We start from the raw sequence: 11,159 nt of genomic DNA on the forward strand, positions 1-11,159 counted from the left end.
GTTCTTTATGAGTTTTGTTATCACTTAAACAACAGGTTTACGTATTGTTTCTAGCGTTTCACCCACAACCATCTACTGGCCCCACCATCATCAGAGCTGAACTCCAGCACTTCACTACGTATTTTCTGTTTTTCTTTACATAATTCTGTAGGGTGCACACTTTCAGTGGCCCCACTTTTCTGAGAAAAAGTGAGACACGGAAGAGGAGGTATCTATTCCAAGTTTACCTGTATAGAAATGATGGAAGGAGAAGAGCCTGACTCCAGAGGCCAGGTTCTCAGGTTCCAGTCATGAACAAAATGGCCACTGTTCCTATCCCCTTAGAGTTTACGGTCACATGGAAGGAACTCATCAACAGTGATATGAAGTTGGGAGTGGGTAGGTGCGTGGGGAGTTGGAGGAGGGAAATGTGGATGCATATAATTCACTTTATACATACATGAAATTCTGAAGGAAAATTTAAAAACCCAAATAGTTATTCAAATAAATATTTACTGTCTGCCACAGTGGCTCTAAGGACCAAGAAGAGGCTCCCTCTGTGCTACAGAACATGAACCCTGACCTTCTATAAAGGATTTTCTTAGGAGCCTAAAAAGATCAAGAATATCTTTTTCAAAGTGGTAATGTTTACAATAAGACAAATTGGATAAGAGTGCATGCCAGTGGGAAATATCATCAGAAAGGAGAAATAGACGGCACAGGCTCCAAGGGCAAGGAAAAATTCAGTGGAAACCAGTATTGGCTACATGCCTGTGATGGAAGGAAAGAGAAGGAAGTGAGGCTGGGGAGATGGAGGAATCCTGTCCTGTTGGGGCTCATATGCAAATCAAAGGTTTTAATGCACGTCAAGTGTAATGAGAAGTATGGAAAAATCTTAACGAAAATTGACACAGATTTACTTTTTGTGTGGGTTTTATTAGAATAAATTAGAAGGAGTTGGAAGCAAATGCAGTACATTAATTGGAAGAATATTTCAATGGATATTGATGTCATAAATGAAGAAAATATAGAACCAATGAGTCGTCTGAGTTCATAGAGTTTGTGTCAAAGCCAAGATTTGAATCCAGTTCTCTCTGACACTGAAGGTCACGTTACTTCCAAAAGTATTAATTTCTTCTTAAATGATAATGACTTACAAGTCCCCACTTAGATAACTGACTGGGGGGTGGAGTCTAGGAGATATTCTCAAGGTAATTAGTGCAGCTCTTAGCTCATGCTCTGTGCTGCTACCATGTGTTTTTTACACACTGGTACCCTTTGCTATGAGCCAACAGCATGTTTCAAAATGATCCCTCTTTATGATAAAAATGGAAACATTCAAGTCTTAAATGACATTAGAGTCATGAATATAATGTATAATAATACCTGCCCAGTATATCTCGCAGGATTGTTATGAGCTTAAGATAATATGCATTAAAACACTTCATAAATTGTCAAGTGCACTACAAAAGTAAAGGATTACTGGTGTTTGTTATATAGGAAATCAGAATGCCGTGATAACTTGTCCAGTAGGAGTGGGTCTCGGTCCTGAGTGTCCCTATCAGTTGCCAAAAGAGTTCGAAGATCATAACATGTCTCTATATTTCCAAGAGCTTTGTGACTCAGGATTCGAGCCAAAGAGAAGCAATTGGATCCCTGTTTCCACCATGCTCTCCACACAGTTATGCCTATTTTGAGTTCAATTGGATAATCTCCACAATAATTACTTGTTCTCCAGGAACCTGTGTGCCCCAGAGTGCTGCCCAATATGTCATTATCGGAACTCTTGTTTTACGAGGCAATGGCATCTTTCTTCACCACACCTGAAGCTGAGAATTTATCTTTGCAATTTAAATTCTCAAGGAGAATGAAACACGGGTACACAGACCAAATCAATAGTCATCTTTCTTCCATTAAAGAACTTTTAGGGTCTTTTATAGGATCCCATTACTTGTTAGTAGCCAATTCCTAAAGATACTTTTGGTCTGACTCAGTGTTGGTCAAACTACAAATCATGACCCATTGGTGGGCTATGAAATCAATTTAATGGTTATAAGCAGTATTTAAAACATGGAATAGAAGAAAGGGAGACAATCTGAGCTTCTTGTATGTAGCATAGGTAATTGCCTTGGGAAGCTTTCTTCAGGCATAAATGCATGCCCCTAGGTCCTGGATTACAATAGAAAACAAATTATTATTATTGTTATTATTATTATTACTTTAATGTAGGTTACTCTAGAAAAAAGTTTGCAACTCAGTGGTGCTCCATATCCAATGACAATACTGATGTCTTTCTACCTTCATAAGATGGCTTTGTCTAACTTCAGGATGGGCAATACCACCCATTCTTGATGCGGGCAGTACCTGTAATTTAATTATTTACCTGGACATTTCAAAAAGCAGTACCACATGGGAAAGGTGTGAGCTGAGTGCCAGCAAAACCCAAAAGCTGTTTACTAAAGGAAATCTGGGTGTGTGGCTTCTTAAAAGAGGTGAAGGATGTTCAGAGCAATAGCAAAGAAGGGACTACTTTAGACATGCAGATGGGATGTTGGGCTCTCCATTGACCTGGCTGTTCTATTCATTTCCCAAACACCTGTGTGATATACCCAATGTGCCTTGTTCTTGGTCCTTTTCACATCTTTACTCTTGTGATGTATGAGGCAGGTGGGTATGATTGCTAACTCCACCCTGAAGCTGAAACTGTGTCACTAAATGGGCACTGAACTGCCATGCGAACGCCCTTCAACATGCTCTGTAGATTGTTGTGGCCTCTTAGCTTCCCATCAAGGTGCTCACTAATAAGGTTGTTTCCCATCAATTCTAATTCAGTTCCCATCCCTAGATGAAGGTTCTTTCTCTCTCTCTCTCTCTCTCTCTCTCTCTCTCTCTCTCTCTCTCTCTCTCTCTGTGTGTGTGTGTGTGATATCAGACAAGTAAGATTTTGAGAGAAATGCCAAGCTTTTGCATCCCATGAGCTAGAAATGTATCTAGGAAAGAGAAGCGATTTGGAGAGAAGGTATTCATGACTAGCAGCTTTCTATGAGGGATTAAAGAGCAAACCCTTTCAAGATGAGTGCAAAGGGCTTCCAAGGTTGGCAAATGATTTAACATGCTGTACAGTGAAAAAAAAATAAAACAACATAAATCAGACAGAAGGTAAAAGGAACTTAAGTTTAACAGGAAAGCAGAATTAAGAAGCAATCCCTAAAATTAGGCTTACAGTGCAAATAGCATCTGTCTTTTGCACGTAAAACCATTCCACAGTGACCTTGGAAAAGCACCATTTTGCCTAGACTTCCTTGGCAGATACCTTTTAAGTGGGGAGAAAAGTCTCTTCACCTTTTGTGAGATAGGAAAGAAACTTTGCCTCTCGCAGGAATTGTTTGACCTGACGGGAACATAAAAGATTATGGAGTGTCCAGTGCCACAAAATTTCATTAAAGTCACTAAAAGTTGGCCATTGTTTCCACACATCTTTAAGTGGCTGATATGAAAATAATTCGGCTTGCTTGTTTGTTTAGACGTTGTTCCTAAGTATGAGGTGGGTGGGACCCAGGAATTTCGGGAACTGTTCCCAGTAGCAACTCCACCACCTGTACGGGTGCCAGTTGTGACTCCATTACCTATATGAAGCTTCAGAGCCTGCTCGGAATTTCAGAGATCCCAGGTGATCCTCCATCCAAGTAATTGTCCCGTTTTCCTGGCTCCCTCTCTATTCCATTGCTTTATAGATGCAATTTTACTCTATTTGAATTTATATTTTAGGTTTCTTATCACCAACAATAAGGTGGAAGCCCTCAGAAGGCAGAGCTGGGGTAACTGGCTTTGGGGAATACACACAGCCTAGAATGTTATGTTCTCTCTGTTCCTTCCATAAATGTTTATTGAGTGGCTGAGAGGCAAGTTCTAGACACAGAGACTTTGTGTCCCCTTGCAGCTACCACGTCCACTGCTTTCTTCTTCTTTTTGTATTGCTTTTAAGAGCCATCTAATCACTTGTTTGGATTATATCTCAGCCTTTTGGGATAGTTGTTGGAGACCACCTCCCTACACGCCAACTTTTCTCCCAAGTTGGCGATGGTCAGTGATGGGGAATTTAAAGATGAGCAGAAGATGCCTCGTTCTTATTCACTGGGGGTGCTAATATGGAGTTTTTTCTCTGCTGGGCTCTCGGAAACAGTTAGCCTGTTTCTTTAGAAGAAGCACAACTTTCCTGAAAAGGAGGCAATCCTCTCCAAACTGGGCAACCATGCACACAAGCTGTCACTCCCACATACATTGGTAAAGACATAGTGGCCTCCTGAGCTCTTGTGATTCTGAGGAAAAGCACAAAGACACCAAAAGTGCCATGAAGAGAAATTTCCAACCAGATTTCTCATTTGTGTTTCTAAAAGGCAAAAGATTTATCCATGCTGAAGAGAAACCAGAGTATCCGTTTCTGTGTAGGACAACCCTAAGTAGAGGGGACCATCAGCGTAGACTGTGCCAGCTACTTTGTTACTGAGAGGTGGAACATTAGGAAAGGCTGTCCGGGAGGTGACGTCAGTTCTCCATCTGATACTTTTTCATACAAACTCTTCTAGGATGAAATACCCTCCCAGGCTGTCTCTATGTGGATCACCTATGAAGTTAGCACCTTGTAAAAAGGGGGAGAATTGTGTTCCCTAGGCGCCTCTTCTCTAAAATCGCCAACTAATGACATTAGCAGGGAGGAATGATGAGAAGGAAGAAAATAGGGCAAGGGGAAAGAACAGCTCAAAACAGGATTCTGGAAATTCCTTCTTAGCTCATCCAGTACCCACACTGTAGGTTAAGGGTCTTTAAGGGTAGGTGAACACCGTACTTTCTCGTACTGCATGGGTAGCTTACAACTCTGCCGCTTCTCTCCTTTTGTATTGTTTCTGGTGAAGCCCAGCCTCTTCCTCAGCCTATCAGTTAGTGTCTGACCTGTGGTTTCCCCACCAAGAACCAGTGTGAGCTGTGAAGGAAACCTCTGTGCCTGCACTGACTTTGAAGTCCCTCTCCCAGCCTTACCACACAGCCTTGCTATTCTGCCGGCCTCACACCTGTTCCTCCTTTGCACAGGGCCTCACACAAGTTCAGTTCACTGCTTCTTTTGTTCACGCAACAATTGTTTTTATTAACTACCTGTTTTGTAAACATTACAGTGCTGGGTGGTGATGATGCAAAACTAAGAGAATGCCTTCCTTGCTCTCAAGTTGTTCCTGGGAAAACAGACACCTTAAGCAAATACTTCACAGGTCATCCTAGTACATTCTATGCCAAGTTGCTATGGGAACACACAAAAGAGGCACTTAACCCAGTCTGGGGTGGAGCTGGGCAGGGCAGGATTCAGGAAGAAGTGGTGTTTGGACAGTAGGAGATGATAAAGCCTTAAATTGGGAATTTGTGGGAGGGAGAGAAAGGAGGAAGAAAGCCAGGGGAGGTTCCCAGAAGTTTCTGCAAAGGCATGGAATGGCAGAAAATCGGTGCCAGGCTGGGGAATTGCAGGTCGTTCAGTATGACTGGGGTATTAGTGTATGACTGGAAAAACAGGCAAAGACAAATGACGTGGGGAGCATCTTGAGACTGTCAAGGGGTCTCGGCTTTCTCCCGAGGGCCACTGGGAGCCCCTGAAGGGTTTAAATGGGACCAACAAGTCTGATTGGCATTTTATCAAGGTCTTTCTAATTGTAGTCTGAGAAATATTTTGCAACAGGAGGAGAGACTAGCTATGTGGTCACTTTAGTGACCCAGAGAAGGCTGGATAGCGAGAAAGGTAGGATGTGTGGCAGAAACAGCAGCTAGAGAGGTCCCCTGGGTTCTGACGATGGCATGCCGCCAGCCTCCTAGCCGGCTAAGTGGTGTGACATGCAATTATCAGGTAAAATTTGATTGTTCATTTCCTCTTATTATTTTATTATATTTATTCTATTTATCTTTCTTTTATAGGCGAAAATATCATTAACTCAGTTGTTGGCAGTGGCCTCTTTTTTGTTGTAAATTTGAAAACCAATAATAGCACATACAGATGAAAAAGACCCACAAAAAAAGTTTAAAAACACCAATATTATTTTTTTTCAAAGGGAAAAAAAACCCCTATGCCATATGCAGAAACTTTCCAATTAGGTTAATGTACCTTAAACTGTATTAGTAATTAAGTGCTTTGGGTATTAAAATACCTAATCTAGCTTCAGGCTATTTTTGATAAATCCTTTGACATTTTGCCAGCTGAGTAGGAGAGACGGAGCTGAGGAGGCCTCGCCTAGGGATTAGTGAGTTTTTGACTCTGGTACCCAGCATGGGCAGCTTACTGTATGACCTTGGTAGCATTGCCTTCTGTTCTCAATCTTTAGTTTACATTATCTGTAAAATGGCAAAAATGCCAAGACAACAGTCATGATCATGTAACTCCTTCATTTTACATAATTTTGGAAATGCAGTTATTTGTTTATTGGGGGAATTTTAGGGGATGGGGTGGCTTTGATTTTGTTTTTCTATGACTTATGCTACTTAGAGGCATGCTAGGCTTGCATGAAGCTGGTGTTTCTGATGATTATATTATTGTAGGTGTAATTTGTAAGTGTGTGGGTGTGTGTTCTATGTATGTCACACAAGCAAAGATGAGCCCACTCACGTCCTGTCCCATCCCCACCAGACTCACAGAGCTACAGTGACCTACTAAGATTCTAGGATTTCTTAGATGTCCACTCTGATTTCCTCATGGCTAGGTAGCTGTTTTTAGGATACATCATCTCTACACAGAGCAGGAAGGAAGCAGGAAGAGTTGGTACCAGCTGCATTTTTTCCCATGTCCTCAGAGGCAGGGGTGTGACTGTGGTAGACAGTTGTGGACATAGCTGAAGCCCACGGACAGGCCAAGGAAAGCATCCTGGAGTTCCTCCTGCCTCCACAGTACAACATGGCTGGAGGCAGAGGCTCAGTGGGTCATAGTGGTTGGGCTGCCAAACAAGATCAGGGAAGTGAATCACTTTGGGGAACTAGATGGTCAAAGATGAATCTGGAGCTAAGGCTGGGTTAGCTTTCACTTGGAAATTTGCTTGTTCAATGGAAGCTTTTTGTTTAGCTGGTTTGGGGGCTGAGAATTGAACTTAAGGCCTAATGCATGCTAGCCTAGTGTTCTACCACTGAGCTATATTTCCAGTCCTGTTCTTTTGTTCTTTGAAGTACTGTCTTCCCTTTCTTTGGTTTATATTTATGAGAATCTAGCCATCCCCACAGATATAAGAAAATTTCATTTCTTTATCTAGCTGGGGGACTTGATTTAGAACAAAAAGCACAGACTTAATGGGACAAGAAAGCTACACTGAAATCAAAAAGGGCAAGCCAACCCCTGATGAAGCCTTGCTAGACTCTGACCCTTTTTAACTTATTTACTATCATGTGTTAAAATAAGTACAGAAAACCAGAATCAAATTATATGCTGTGTGGTATCCTTGAAAGGGTACTGACCCAGCATTTTGGGGCCAACGACTCAGAGCTGGTCATATGAGCAAGCACTCTGAATTTTCTTGCTGAATGACACATTCAGTGTTCAGCAGTTCTGTGAAGGGTCCTGCAGAGATGTTGCCTCTGCCTATAACAAGAAAGCAGGGAATCAGTAGAATAATTTCTCCATCAAATTTCAGTTGGGTCTCAATTTCTCCTTTTAGGTGATCAAATAATAAGTTAATGCCTCATGCTATGTATATCCTATAGTCGATGTCCTCCGCTATCCTATAGTGGGGGAAGCTGCCAACTACCTTCTTTTTAAAACCTGAAAAGGAGACACATAGCATTGCTGTATTCCTAGAGAAGCAGACTAGCTCTAGGTCGAGCCCATCACTTTTTCTTCCTGACCAGTTTACACTGGGCTTGGCAGGAGAGACTCACTGTCTTCCCTGTGCTTATTCCATTATGTAAGCTTCTATAGTCCTGGAGATTCAAAAAGAAATAGAAAATCTATTTAAAAAAGCCAGCTTCCTAGGAAGACTGTCACTTCTCTTTTCTTCCAAAGACTTGGTTTCCTGGTGATACACTTGTATAAGTGTGTTTACAAATATCCCAGTCTAGTCCAGGATCCCTGCTAGAGCTACACAGGGGAACATGTGGGCTGCAGACAGAGCTTGGTGAGGAGAAACAGACTCTTGAACTAGTCTAAGGGAACTGGCAACTCAATTTCAAGGGCAGGAGAATTACCAGGCAGGTTCTGACTACAGAATGGAGCCTTGTCTGTGTATTTTTGCATGCATTTGTGCCACTACCAATCTGTCTGTGTGTAATGCAATAGCCCAGCTCCTTTGCTGAACTGATTGTAGCCAGGAGAAGGAAAGCAAGCTCACCCAGAATTAGGACACATTTGGGAACAACACAGTAAGAGAAACTAAGGTACAAAATTAATAAGGACAAAATCTATTTTCCACATCATTTTGCTACCCCTTCCTTCAGTAACTCAAAGGCATATAGCTCTTAGTTTGAAAATCCATCAGAGAATCCTTGATATCTCATGAAGTTTTTTTCCCCAGAGTTTTTATCAGTAATAGTGACACATTATAGCCCTTTGGCATTACGGTGGCCAAACTTGTCTAAAGGTACTGATTCCACTACCCTTTGATTCCTCCCATAGATGACATATGGATAATTCCAGAGCAAGAATTCTAAAAGCACACATACTGTGAATGTGAAAGAGCATTAAATAGTCCCTAGTCTTCAGGCCTTTCTACATCAGTGCCAAGAAGGGATGGTGGATGGAGGTACCATTGAGACCAGAGGGGAAAACAATGATTTGTTACGGAATGAGTTACACTGAAATGATGACGGATGTCTTTCTGTATGCTGTGAACATGTGTTCCTTTTATTGGTTGGTGAGTAAAGCTGTTTTGGTCTATGGCAGGGCAGAATAGAGGTAGGTAGAAAATCAAAACAGAGATATGGAGAGAAAGAAGGCGGAGTAAGGGAGAGACCAGCAGTCACTGGGGAAGCAAGATGTCATGAGCCTCAAGGTAAAATATAAAATAATAAAAATGGGTTGATTTAAGTTGTAAAAACTAGTTAATAATAAGCCTGCGCTAATAGGCCAAACAGTTTGTAATTAATATTAAGCCTCAGAGTGGTTATAGGAAACTGGCAGGCAGGAGAGAAACTTTCAGTTACGCTGAGACACCTTAAAGAGTAATAATGACATGGCTTGATTTCTTTGGAGAGCATCCTATCTGAGGGGCTCAACCTCAGCAATTTTGAAATTCTTCTCAGGCTTGGGAAGTAGCCACTGTGAATTTGTGTTTCAAGGTAGAGTGAATTTGAATGAATTTTCTCCAGCAGTTTTGAAATTTCTCTTAAACTCTTGAGCCATGGTTATATTACTGTTCTCATTCAACCAATGTCCTCCAACATAGTTACAACCCAAGTTATAGGCACTTTGGTTAATCTGATCAGTATCCACTTAAGGCGGGGAAAGTTGGGGACTGATACAACAATTCCTATCCCTGTCATTGCTCAGAGTCAAATCAGGCAGCTGAGTTTATATCTGATGCATTCATTTTGTTATAGTGGCTCAGTCTTTTTGAACGAGGAGTACCATGCACAACAATGCAGCTGACTATCTATGGTGTCTCTCTTAAGTGAACTTGGTTTTGTGAACCATTTCATCCTTTGTCTTCCCTGTTGCTTCATGTATGAACCCCACAAAAACCTGATACCTTTTCTTTTCTTTTCTTTTCTTTTTTTACCTGATTCCTTTTCTGGCAGACACAGATGGCCCAGTTCTGGGGTTAGGAGCACTAAGCATTAGCCTTGATTTGAAGAGCTGTTAGGGAAAACATTTTCAGAACAGAATGTGAAAACGTTCTCTAGGGGCAGGTCACGTTGGGTGCTTTTCATGGTAGCTGCAGCTCCCCCTGCTGCCCAGTTAAGGGCAAGAGAAGGCAGCTCCAGGAACCCTCAGTAGTAGGCAATCAGTAGACCACCGTCTGAGGCAAGCCAGGGAAGGACTCAGGCAGTCGTGGGCTGCCTGTTTGCTGGTGAGAGCGGGACAAGATAGGGGGTTAAATTTTTACAATGATACCACCAAACTATTGATTAGAAGCAAACAGACCTGCCGCAGCAAAATTTGCATTCATACGGAAGTGACACCCAGAGTTCTTTGCTCCTTTGCTGACTTTAGGGGACACTGTTCTCACTGTCGTCTACTATCCTTCCCACCAGCTTAACCTAAGGGCACTAAACAGCCTACGCTTTATGTTTCAGCTCTGAAAGTGGAATTTATTGTGTATGGAAAAAAATACAGAAGACTATGACAAGGACAGGTACTGACAGAGAAGCAGCCAAAAATCTAGTTATTTTGAGCTCTACCAATGCCATTTTTCTTAAAGCTTTTGTTCTCAGTCATGGGTATACATTGGAGCCATTAACAGAATTTTTGAAACTACTGATTCTTGTGGGTTATTACTCTTGAAGATTTAATTATCCTGGGCTATGGCTTGAGAGTTTTCAACATTCCCAAGGAATTATCACCTGCTGCCAAGTTTAAGGCCATTGTTAAAGATCTCATCACCATCCTGCAGAGTCCAAAATCTCCAGAGGGGGAAAAGAGCCACACAAAAGGGAACATCCTATGGTAGTGTCAGAGCAGCTGTGGGTCACAGAAACATTCTCACCTTCTGTATGTCATCCTGAGATCATAGCCAGAATAAAGACTCGAGTTCTACCCAGACCTTCTAGATTATAGTCTTCATTTGAACAAAATCCCCATGTCATCTGCACAGCCTCCAGTTTGAGAAGATCTCTCTCCCAGTCTCTCTTTTGTTCCCTCCATTTTCTTCTTTTTCCTATGGCTTCTTTGATTCCATATACTACAGATGGTTCCTTGGACATATCTGACAAGGATATATCCTTGCAAAAAGTGGGGGGAGGGGGGGTTCATGTCTCGGTTTCAATAATCCCTTCAGATTGAAATCCCTTTAAATTAATTTTTTTTTCAGCTGCCAAGCCTTAGTCTGACTTTCTAATGCCTGTCTCAACTCACGAACACCCTCTTCATGTGTGGTGACAGACCACAAGGGGCCTCTTATAGAGACTCTAAAAATATTCCTCACAGGCCTGGTGCAGAGGCCCTCAGGCAGGCTCTCGTCTCCTGTTGGGACTGGGCTAACTTTGACAAAGGATCTTTGGAACATCAC

This window comes from Microtus pennsylvanicus, chromosome 7, assembly GCF_037038515.1.
Source record: "Microtus pennsylvanicus isolate mMicPen1 chromosome 7, mMicPen1.hap1, whole genome shotgun sequence".
Lineage (NCBI taxonomy): Eukaryota > Metazoa > Chordata > Mammalia > Rodentia > Cricetidae > Microtus > Microtus pennsylvanicus.